This window comes from Hippoglossus stenolepis, chromosome 16, assembly GCF_022539355.2.
Source record: "Hippoglossus stenolepis isolate QCI-W04-F060 chromosome 16, HSTE1.2, whole genome shotgun sequence".
Taxonomy (NCBI): domain Eukaryota; kingdom Metazoa; phylum Chordata; class Actinopteri; order Pleuronectiformes; family Pleuronectidae; genus Hippoglossus; species Hippoglossus stenolepis.
In genome coordinates, this window is record NC_061498.1 from 1,161,815 (window position 1) to 1,174,727 (window position 12,913).

Sequence of the window (12,913 nt, forward strand, 5' to 3'; positions counted from 1 at the left end):
CTGACTTTACAGCACAGTAAACTACTCCCAAGTTTCACTTTATACTATTCTTTATCCAGATGTACAGTACTGCACATGTGGAGAAGGGTTCGGAGTATTTAAACACGTTACTAGTTCTGGTTGATGTAAAATATTTGATCGTTAGATTGTTAGTTATTCATATTTATTATCGTTATCATTTACTGACATTTGGCTTTTTCCAATGGTCGAACAACAACATTTGGAAAAACTTTAAAATTGTAAGAACTAAAACATGCTTTTCATTTTTCTTAAATTAGAGAGATTTGCAGCTCATCCACACGACGTCGGCTCTCATCACTAAAACCTGTTGAATCTCGTCGTCTTTCCAAGTTGACGTCTTCGTCTTCTACGTGTACGGCTCCTCTTCTTCATCCTGTGATTTTCGTATTTTAGTTTTTTTCAGTTTTGTGTCCATCGTGTAAAAGAAACATCAACATCAACTTTCTCCAGACATTTTCCTGCTGTTTTCTCACATGGACTCAATCTGACACTTTACCAGGAGGCTGCAGGAAAAGTTCCAGAATATTTCCAGAGCAACTGACACGGACATTTGTTCTCACATCCAGAACCTCCCTCTGGAAAACTTCAGGCCCATGTCCGGAGTTCAGCTCTCGTCTGAAAACAGTTATATTACAGCGAGTGAGAACATGCGTCTGCACCCTGGACGAGTGTCACTATTATTTGCGTGTGCACTTGACCCTTCATGCACATCTTGGATTTGATTTGATAAACGTCGACTGCAGCAGAAATCTCAGCTGTAACATTTGCGAAGGCGACAGCAGCAGAGGTGAGTGAGAGACAACCTCCGTCTAACCTCAGGAGGGAGGTAGAGGCTTCCAGGATCCACAGCCTCTCGTGTGGAAGAGCTTCCCTCCAGCTCTTTCCATCGCTGACACACTGAGCCAACAGCAACCACACACACACACACACACACACACACACACACACAACCACACACACACACAAAGCTGGTGGGAGAGAACGATATCACAGACACCGAAAAATCAACAACACTTGTTTGTGAAGACAACGAGGTGAAGACAGGACCAGCCAAGATGTCTCACTTAGCGCAGGCGTGCACACACACACACACACACACACACACCACACACACACACACACACACACACACACACACACACACATCTGATCTCAACTAGTTCTGGTCTGCTGACGCTATATGTCCAGAAGGGATATTTGCATGTATGTGTGTGTGTGTGTGTGTGTGTGTGTGTGTGTGTGTGTGTGTGTGTGTGTGTGTGTGTGTGTGTGTGTGTGTGTGTGTGTGTGTTAGTGCACAGTCTGGGTGGTCAGCTAACACAGACATTAATGAGCACAGATGTGTAACGAGGCACAGTAGCTATGGACCTGAAGCTAACCCTGCTATTGGCTGCAGAGCCACATGATGGTTTTCAGAACGTCAAAGACCTTTAATATTAAATTTACTACGACAGAACAACAGAACTGCAAATGGATCAGAAATCATCTTTCACGATGGAGGACGGAGTCAAACGAAGCTGGAGGGAGTGAGGGAGGAAGATGGAGAAAGGAAATCTCTCTGTTTCTGTCTCTGCACACTCAGATGAATTAAGAGATCAGAGAGAGAGAGCTGAGATTACCGGAGCGACTCGGAGGATTAAAGTGTTTGAACACGATCGTCAGACGCCTCACAAACATCACCGGACCAGTTCATACAGAACCCTCCAGCCCCGAGGCCCCGGTGTTCAAGGAAGGGTTGAAAGTGGGATGTTGTGATTAACATGAAGTGGAGGAGTTGAAGCACCTCAGGGTCTTGTTCCTGACTGAGGGGAACATGGATGTGGTGAAGAAGGAGCAGAGCCACAAGGCAAAGCTTTGGATTTACCAGTCGATCGACGTTCCAACGCTCACTTATGGTCACGAGCCGACGTCGCGTATACAAACATCTCGTCCGGGTGTCTGGACCCCGGCGGCCTCCTGGGCTCCTTCTTCTGGAGGTTCCCCGGCCACACCAACCAGAAGGAGACGCCGGGTATAGACCCAGAGCTCGCTGCAGGGACATCCCCGTGGAGGAGCTGGACACCGTGGCTCGGGGAAGGACGCCTGGGACACTCTACTCAACCGTCAACCTCAGCAACCTGAGCTCAGATCAGCTATAAGTCAATGAATGGATGAATTAATTAGGATTTTGATTATCAGACTTAGTATTTTAACCATCCACTCGTCCGAATGATATGAAATCACTACAACAAGGTTAAATTCAAGTGGAAGCAGCAGGAAGTTGCTGGTAAAGGATCATTTGCAAGGGTTTATGGGATGTGTAGTTGCATCACCCTTAAAATACTTCTTTCACATGTATTTCCCTGTGAATCACGTGTTTTATGGTGACGATTCATCTCGTAGCTGCTCGACCTGTTTCAGCCAGTTTTTATTAGGATTTCCTGGAACATCAATGTAGAAAATGAGGAACTAAGTCGTTCTAAACGTGAGCGATCGCCAACAGCCGGTGGAGCCGTGGTGCCGATCGTCAGGTCAGCACCGAACACACTCGACTCAGACGCTGGGAAACACGACCTGCTTTAAACCTATTTGCTGCCATCATCACTGAGTCTCTTCCTGCCGGAGCCTCGGAGCCGACAGGACTCGGGTTTGAACTCTTGTGTCACGATCGCACACTTTGCCAAACATCCACCCCGAGCACCTCCGCTTCACCACATCGTGAAAATACACTTGATTACACAGGAAATAAAAAAAAAAACAGGTAACAGGGTTGCATCAGGTCTGTTTTTATTATGAGTGGGTCAATCGCCATGACAACAGCGGCATGACGAGCATTTTACCACAGAAACTATAATTATACACACTCGTGGATCTGGAGAGTATTTCCATGATGAAGAGGTGTGTCTCTTTATGTGCACGACATGTTGTACACACCTGCAACACACACACAACACACATGCTACACACCTCTTCCTTTACAACCAAGGTGCTCCACCTACAGCTTCACATCCCTGGAATCAGTGCATGTATTGTTTAATTGTTTGATTTTATATCTTAACAATTAGCTTTAACTACCGGTTCACGTGCCACAGCTCAACAGCCACACGCCTTCCTCCAGAGTCGGATCTGACAACGAGTAGCGTCTCTGTACAACAACATTTTTTCGCATTTAAAATCGAATTCCTCTGATTGTAAGTTAATATTTTAGTTATTTCAGTTGGATTAAATCCATAAACAGATTCAAACCTGAGGTGCCCTTTAAGAAGCAATAACACTTAAACATTCTTAGAAAACCTGAGGCTTTTGTGAAAATCTGCCCCAAAACATATTTTCCAGCAGATTGAAACGTGAATTTAAAAACTTTGTTTGTTAAGTATTTTGTTTCCCCCCCTGTCGTTAACAAATGGTCTGATCAGCCAGTTCATATGTCTCCTCTGTGTTTGGGTTGAAGTTCATTTCCGTTGACCCAGTTATGAAGTTAATTGTTTTTTGTTTCTGTAAACAGTAAAGATAATTTCTTCTTAAGATCTGAATTTCCAGAGAGTGTGAATCCAGCTTTGGTCTCATGAAATTAAGTTGATCTCAGTTTTATTGGTTATATTCAAATGAAGAACTGGAGCTGACGCTGGAACTGGAGTTGAGCGCTGGAAGTGAAACGCTGTGGAGGTACTTTGAGTTCAGGGATCTCACTGCGTGGTCATTTTCTTTTTCTAAGTTCTTGTTGTAATAATTATTATTTGTTTGCAGCAACATTATCTAAAAAGCCAAATCCCTCAGATTCCACATTGTTGGTTATTTTGTGTGTGTAAGGTACAGAGAGAAGAACTTGTCTCTCTCTGAGTCCACAGAGTCGTTCTGATCTGTATCTGATCTGAAGGCCTCAGAGTTCAACTGTGGACAGACTGATGAATGACGGCAATTATAGCTTTCTCATTAATGTTGTTTTTGATTCAGTCCATCCACACGAGGTATTCATCATCTCCCTCTGCTGCTGCGTGTGCACGTGTTTGTGCATGTGTGTCAGTGCATGTGTGTGAAGGAGAAGAACGAGAAGGACGAGAGGCAGCAAGAGAGAGAGAGAGAAACAAACACTGACTGTTTCTCTTGGCTAGTCGAGTGGGGGGGGAGTGAGAAGTGCACGGTACACGTGCACAAGCTGAACAACTGCACACACACAACCTGATGTTGAGTCTGTTGTGGTCAGAGCTTTTCTTGAACAGTAAGAACTCATCAGTCATTCAAACTGTGATAAAACTCAAGATAAGATGAAGTTTGTCTCATTTTTCTACGACCTCGTCTGATTCATGATGTAAATTCACTTGAAATATGTTGATGATGTTAAAGAACATTGTCATGACGATAAGTTTAACGATGATGATGATGATGGTGATGGTGGAGATGGAAAAGGTACGAGTCTTGTTGCTCATGACGACACAATGATCGTAACCGTCGCAGTAACACACCCCAGTTATGTCATGAAGTTAATAAATTATTCAGGCAACGTCCGAACAATATGATCCGAACTTTCTCTGGAGTTTGACTTTCACACATGAAGAAGAACGCAGCAGCAGATTCTTCACTCAGACGCGTTCACAACAACATCAGGAATCTTCGTAGCGTTCAGGAAGGGGGCGGATCTCGTCGTCTTTCTAAGTCGGCGTCTTCGTCTGTGTTTGGCTTCTCTTCTTCATCGTGAGATATTTGTATTCTTTTAGTTTTTCAGTTTCATGTGTTGGTCATCAACACGCCCAGTGGCTCGCGGAGGATCTCCTGCTCACATGGGCCCGTTCAGACCTTATCCAGAGGTTCTATCCAGCAGCCGGCTGGAAGAACTCCGGAGAACGTCTGGAGGTTCTCGCTCAGATCCGCTCTCACAGCCCCTGTGTGTCTGGAGATCATCTGAACTTCAGAGCTGGTCTGAGAGCAGCTTTATAGATGAAGGACTTTCAGATAAAGTTTGCTGTGACGTTCAAATGAATTGAATTGAATTGAATTGAATTGAATTTATTTTATTGAATTGAATTGAATTGAATTTTGTATTCCGAAATTTTTTTTTTTTATTTCTGATATTATTATTCCAGGAATAATCAGCTTGAGAGATTAATAAAAATATGTGAGTCAAGAGAACATGAAATCACTTCTTGTCAGTTTGTTAAAAACAAATACCTGCTTGTTTAATCTCACCCATCATGTGGACGAGTGACAGGACAGTTCTTTAATTTGTTATTTACAGATTTTCGAAGATAAGATATCAAACACACACATTTATTTAGATCTTATAATAACACCGATCACAAGTGACACCAGTGCTAACAAAGCCTCGTCCTGCTACACATGTAAACATCACATTGTGCGACTCCCTACGGCAAATCTAACATGATACCTGCTTAATGAAATAAAGTGTATTCATATGTGTAATTGTACCTTTTGTGTGACCTTTCAGTATTTCAACACACCAGCCTGAGGAATGTCGCCTTCTCGTCTTCATCTTCTCCAATTAACTGAATCTGCTCCTGCACATGGACACGCCCACCGCACCCCTCAGCCCACACACACACACACACACACACACACACACACACACACACACACACACACACACACACACACACACACACACAGGGCAGACCCACACTGAACCAGGAACATTTAATCATACTTATAAAAACAAATTCACAATTACACGCTCACGCTCACGCACATGCATGAGCACACACCTACGAACTTCAAAGCCAACACGCCCAGCACCACCTGCCTTTGTTCATACCTTCCATGAAAATAGGGCGTAAGAATCAATGGAATATCAAAGACATAAAACAATGCACACGTTCAGGATAAAAACACAAGTACAAACAATCCTGCAGAACGAACTCGGCTGCTGCCAACTGTGAAACTGCAGATGGCACCCGGCCTCCAGGGATCAGTGTGTGTGAGCGCACGTGGGGGGGCAGGTGACTTCAGTGCGATAGCTGCTTCACGCCGGGTTCATTGATCTGTGTCCTCTCTCTTCCGCCTGCCAGTCTGCTGAGACGCTTGTTTACCAGTTTCACAATCCGTTGTTCATTTGCATATTACTGTCCTCGTAAAAAGTGGAGCAGTCGTGGTCAAAACACTGGATACACCTGTTTTGACGAATGCAGGGGAAATGTGACATTTGATTTGACGTGTGACATTTGCATGAACCTTGTACAGGTGGCAGAGGCTCAGAGCAGCACGCCCTGGAGGAGGTTAAATCTGTACGGCCGCCACGCCGCCTCAGCCCCGCTACCAAAGAGAAGACACCTGGACGTTCAGACCATGGCCCGGACCAAGCTTCACGTCTTGGTTCCATCCGTCTTTCTGGATAGAGATCATGAATAAACCTGTTTCATTATCCATCTATTGATTATAACGCTTTGAGCGAGGCAGGGGGAGCTGGAGCCGGGCGGGAGGCGGGACCCTGGACCGGTCGACAGCTTATCACAGGCCCAACATACAGAGACCAACCAGCATTCACTCGTTCACTCAAACCTACAGTTAATTCAGAGTCTCTGATGGGATGAAGCCGGAGAAAACCCACACAGACACGAGGAGAAGGTGTAAACTCCACCCAGAAAGACATGGTTCAGTTTGATCCAGACCCAGAACTCCTCTTCTGGTCTGAGGAACCTTTCACACCTGATCTTTAGGTTCAGACTGAACTGAAGAGTCGGACAAACTCAGCAGGAAGTCTGAACGCGACTGGTCGAACATTCTCCAGAGTTAATATCGGATGTTGTAACGTTGCTCGTTGCATGTTGCTCCAATGTTCCAACATGTACTGACCGTTCTCAGTCCACTAACGTAGGAGCAGGTTTGTGGTTTACATGTTGTCTGAGCTCGAGTTTAGACGAGTGACGATCCCGAGGCTGAGTAACGTCCCCGTCGACCCACGTTTGCACGACAGTGAACACAAATGCTTCCAATGCTCAAAGTGTCCTTGAGCAAAACAATGAATACCAAGCAGCTCCGGGCACGAAACCAGTGGCTTTGATTCTGGCCCAGGTCCCAGAACCACTTCAAAACAAATTTGCCCACAGAGGTAATAATGATAATTATGAAGCATTTCATTGTTTTGAAGTGGTTCAGAGAGAGAGATTTAACAGGTGAGTTACAGGAACGTTCTCAAAGTAATCCTCAGATTAGCCGACTCTACGTACACAGATGAATGAAAAACAAACGTGTGCACACTTGTTTTCATGAAAGATCAATGACGTATTTTAAATATTTTGTCCAGCATTATGTGATATATTTATACTCTAGATAACTGGAGGATTACGGAGTGATATGCTCTGAATTTAGAAAGTGTTCAGGCTTTAGCTTTATGCTAAAATAATAATGAAACCTTCGTCAGTCTTCACTTATTACCTCACAATGACACAGCAGAAACAGAAATATTAAAATGTTCACAGCTTTATTAAAGAGGAAACGCTGAAATATCACATTAATATGCTGTGACACTCAGGTGCCTCCTTTCCTCTTGATCATCTTTCAAATGTCTCTACATCGTAGCTGGAGTCTGTCTGTGGTGGCGTCCGTGGCCCGGACGTTATTTGAAGAGACTCTTACTGATGATCTTCTTCATCTTATTTCACCAACAAACACATGTTTTCAGTGGCGCAGTAGCTTGAGTGTCAGGCTAACAACACTACGTAGCTCCGGAGTCGCTCTGGAGTCGCTCCGGAGTCGCTCTGTCAGCTGTGTGAGGGGACAGTTGAGACATGCTACACTTTCCCTCTTTAAACTGTTTCTTAAATACCCCGGGTTCAACTGGAGGATAAAGGAAAGATCTGAGAACACAGCTGGTCTTTCATCTCGTTTTTTTTTTTGAGAGTAGCCTGTTCAGTTCATGTCGTGGTCAAAAGTATCTCGAGAGCTGCGTCCCGGCTCAGGGCCGCTTCCTGCGGAGGACGCCGTCTGGAAGCCTCCTCTGCCTCCGTCTTCAGTTCAGTGTGAATGCTCCTCTGGTTTAACACCTTTAGATGTTCTATTGAGTTGAAGCCAGATACTGTGGACGTCACCTGGGTGGATGAGACCGAGAGGAATCCACTCGCTGCAGCCTTCGTTTCATCCGGATGGAAGAACGCAGTTGTCGGCCATATTTGTAGCAGCCTTCAAAATGCGACAGCCTACTGGCGCCTCTGGGTCATAGCAGCCTCTGAACAAATTAAATATATAGATTATTCAAATGATTCAGATTACAAAACCTAAATTGTTTGCCGTGACGAGTTGAATTTCATTAAACTGTAGAATGAAGTCATTTGAGTGCCACTTGCTCTTTTGGCAGCAGAGCACAACCAGCTGACTTCTCACAGAACAAGGTGTCGCAGCCTTTCCAAACATATCAGCTCTGCAGAGGGAACCTGTAGATTATGTCATTATGATGATGACCATGTTCATTCTAATGGGAACAAATTATGATTGTTTCTGTGTGCGTGGCTGAGGAGAGACGTGCAGGTTCGACCCTGATTCACTCGTGTGACCGAACCCGAACCCGGAGTTCAGAGGGAGACGCTCCTCACTCTCCTTCGCTCAGTGGAAGCCAATAAAAGCGATGTTTACTGACACAGGATCCTGGAGCCGGATTATAAACCCAGTCAGACAGTGTGACTTTCTCCTGAAGACATCGCATTAAAAACCGTCCTGTTGTTTTATTGGACCCGTTGTTGGTGAAAAGACAAACTTGTCAAGTTGAAGTTTGTCCACGAGAAGCTTCAGTTCACCTCAAACCATTAACTTTGTTTGACAGCTGAATGTAAGAGACATTAGTCCTTGAGGACATTATTTATTGTCTCAGATCAGGGTTGTTTGTTTAGTGGGAGGTGAGTTTCAATGACAAAACTATTAGCTTCAAGTTAAGTGGATGATTTTACAGACAAACCAGACCTGCAGCGTCGCAGAGAGAAGTGAAGACGACTTCAGACCTGAACTTGTTCTGGAACTTTCTTGTTTCTCTTTATCTCACACACACCCTCTCCCTCCCTTCTGTCTCTCACACACACACACACACACACACGGAGACACACGTGGGAGGATTGACGCCGCGCTGTCTGCAGTGCGTTCAGGAGTATTGTTATTAACTGCGGTGTGAATAGAGGCAGCAGTACATCCCCTGCTCTGCTGCTGCTGCAGGGCTCGCCTTTGTTCTGCACTCCATAATGGCACGCCATAATTACAGTCTTAGTGGAGAAAGCACACAGGCTGCTTCTACCTCACCGCTCGCCTCACCTCACCTTGCAGGATGAGGATAAGAGGCACATACAGGATCAGGCTTCTTTCATGTGCACACTCATATTAATATGTCGGTCTGATCTGTGGCACTGTCATCGAGACCAGTTCATGCACTTGATGTTTGGAGTAAAATCTACAAATTCAGGAAGCGTCTAGTGACAGGGAGTCAGTCACTGGACTGTCCCGTGATGACAAAGACAACTTCTCCTTCTCTGGTTCCCTCCGTCACCAGAGGGTCTTAAAAACATATCGCAGGGATCAATATGCTTCAAACTAATGTGTCGTGGTGAAGAACCTGTCATCACAGAGACTCCATGAGTTATTGAACTGGGATAAAGTCCCTTCATGGGGGGAGGAGGCTCATGTGCTCACAGGGATCCTTAATGTGGAGTTCTGTCCCAGGACGTCTCTGCTGCATGGGGACTAAGACTGATAGCTCTGCATGTCTTACATCTAGAATGTCTCTTCATCTCTACGTCTCCATCCAGCTTCTCCCGTCTTATAATCATCTGCACCCCAGTTAATAAGATACACCCCCCCTGCTTTGTGTCCTGGTTAATGTTGTGTTACTGCTATCGTTGTTGTGGATTTTGTGTTGTTTCCTGACGTTGTTGTTTTATGTGTTGCCTATTTGTTTATATATATATATATGTGTCTCCTCGAGGTTTTCATGGTGTGACACCGGTTTTGAAACACAAATCATGTTTGTAAAATCCATATTCACAAACACAGTTGGAAACATCCTCTGATCTTAACCGTCGACTAGTGTGAGGAAAAACTACCAAAACAACTTTAATAGGGAAAAAATAAGGTCAAACTCCAAATAAAAAATAATCAGAAACCATGTGGAGAATTCAGACCTTAGTCACATATGTGTTTACGACTTAATCTCATTATTAAGGTCTAACTGGAGTTTTCAACACAAGTCAGTTACCGACTGCTGACGACTGGTGAGCTGGGTGAAAACAAGATGGACAAATAAAAAGCAGTTGTAGCTTTTTGCAAAATTAGAACGTTAACACACAAAATGCTAAAAACGGCATCGAACATTAAACTATTAAACCATTAAACTCCATCTCCAATGTTGTAAAACCTGATGAATAACTCTGGTCTCAATGATGTGAGTCGTAATCTGACTCTGCTCTGTGACATGTAAAGAGGAATATCAATGGAAAACATCAGCAGCTCATGTGGACATGAGGAGGACCTGGTCCACGCAGCAGCTGACGAAGGAAGAGGCCGTTGAGACACAGCTTTACTCTGAAAAGGACAGAGGACAGAGGACGACAGTCAGATTCTGTTCATGAGGTTCAGTGTCTGTCAGTGGGTTTGATTCACTGCTGGTTTGGGGGTTTCTGTGGGATTTGTCTGATTGTATCTTCCTCCGTGTGTCGCTCACCCTCTCCTCTTCCTCCCTGAAGCTGCACACTGACCTGCTCGTGCCCAGCTGCTGCACACGAGCTGCACCTCTGGCTGTGGGACAGTAGCTCACCCCCCCCCGAACCCCCCATGACAGGCTGCCTCCCTGCAGGCCCACCGATCAGGGCAGTGATTAACCTGCGTCACTGTGTCGAGTCAGAGACGTTCACGCATCTGTTCTCACAGAGATGTGGCTGCAGAACCTCCAGAATGAAACTCTGACTCAACGTTATTTCATAAGAACATCTCCAAACTAAAGTGTGTGAGAACCTCTGGGCCTAAACAACCCTCACACTTTCAGACCTGTAGAGCTTTAAGAGCGTGATCATGAGCTCCCATGGTGCACCTCTCTCTCTCTCTCTCCCCTGCACACTGACTGCTTCACCTTCAGTCTGAGTGAAGGAGGGGGAGAAGAGGTAAATCTGACGACTTAGCAAGATTGTGTCACTAAATAACAGCACTGACACAGAGAGGAGGGTGCGCCCGGCGCTCGCAGAGGTGAAGTCAGGGACGGGAGGAATGTTGGCTGCAGATGAAAGCTGTGGTGGAGGGATGTGTAATAACTCTCCATCGACCTGTTGGTATAATGAGCTGGATCCTGGAGGCAGGCGAGGAGGAACGAGGGAGAAACAAGCCAAAACATCTCTCACTCTGTGTGTGTGTGTGTGTGTGTGTGTGTGTGTGTGTGTGTGTGTGTGTGTGTGTGTGTGTGTGTGTGTGTGTGTGTGTCTTCCTCTCGTTGTCTACACGCTCCAATCTGCATCATTTGTATTTTTTTCCGTTGGCTCGACAAACGTTGTGTCGTCCAAATTATGCAACTGAGTATTGATGGTGATCATCAACACGCGTCGTCAGTGTCGGATGATTCCTTCACATTTAGCTCATTTTAATGGATAATAAAGAATTTTCTCATCTGATCTTCATATTCACTGGATTGAATGAGTGAGCACGACAACTTTAAAATGAGACAATTCTGCAGTTTAGAGAATGAAATCTGATCCCTGGTGTGTGTGTGTGTGTCTGTGTGAGTGAGTGAGTGTGTGTGGGGTGTGTGTGTGTGTGTCTGTGTGTGTGTGTGTGTGTGTGTGTCTGTGTGAGTGAGCCCATGAGTGACAGCAGAGTCTTCAAAGAGTTGTGTCAAAAAGCAGATTAGTGTGTGAAGACAGAGCCTCGGGCCTCAGGAGCTGATCTATAAAAGCGTCTGGTGGAGTCAGATCCGCTTCACCAGAGCTGCACCTTCCGAACAAGCACTCCAAGAAAAGAAATATCATCATGAAAATGTATATGTGTATGATCTTATTATTCTGTTGTGTCATATCACCGGTGGAGCTTCAAGTCACATTGTACTTTAACGGCCCCTAATTAGAATTTATGATACAACCATTAAATAAACGGTTTTACTGGGACTGGGAGCAGCGGAGCACGTTTTTAAATGAATTGATTTTTTATTCATTTCAATTATAACTTATCATTATATTATTATTATAATTATATTACATTCTACAACTGTCGTTTATTACCTGCTCATTGGCCTGTAGCTGACATATGAATACACTTCTATGTCCGTACAGACACTGCGCATTGTGTTGAAACCACGTTTTAAATGTTTCATAAAGTGTTTCACTCGCAGTATTTGTACTTTAGTCCTTTAATGGTTTAAACCGGATCCTGTAAAAAAACCTGTTTACATCTTATTTAATACTTTTACCTTCTTTGTGAAACGTGACTCAAACCTTTTATTTTATTTTTCGAAGGAGCCACGAAACAAGAAAGTTGTGAATTTATAGTTTAATCTTTAACAATGAATATTAGTTTTTTTTCTCCACTGAAAACTAAAGTGGAGTGAAACAGGAAAATACTTAAGTAAAGTATCCTACATGTACATGTACATGGAAGTAATAGCTGTAGATATTTTCCAGATGTGCACCAACGTCAGTGTAATTCCAAGATTCCTCGTTAGACTTTATTTAATGTTTTATTTTGTATTTTTATTTTATGTAGCGACGCTTCGCTGCGTTGAATCTTAAATCCACGTCAATAAAATGAACTGTGAAGAAAACTCGTCATATTAACAGACTCATTTACACCGAAGCTGAGCGATAGATGAGAACTATAATTAATTGGTTATTAGAGTTTTAGAGTTTAATACGAAAGGAGACTCTTGGATTTCTGTGACAAAATATCAAGTTTTCTCTCAAGAGGCTGTTTGCTCAGTGCGTGCGTGTGGAAACTCTCGTGCGTGTGG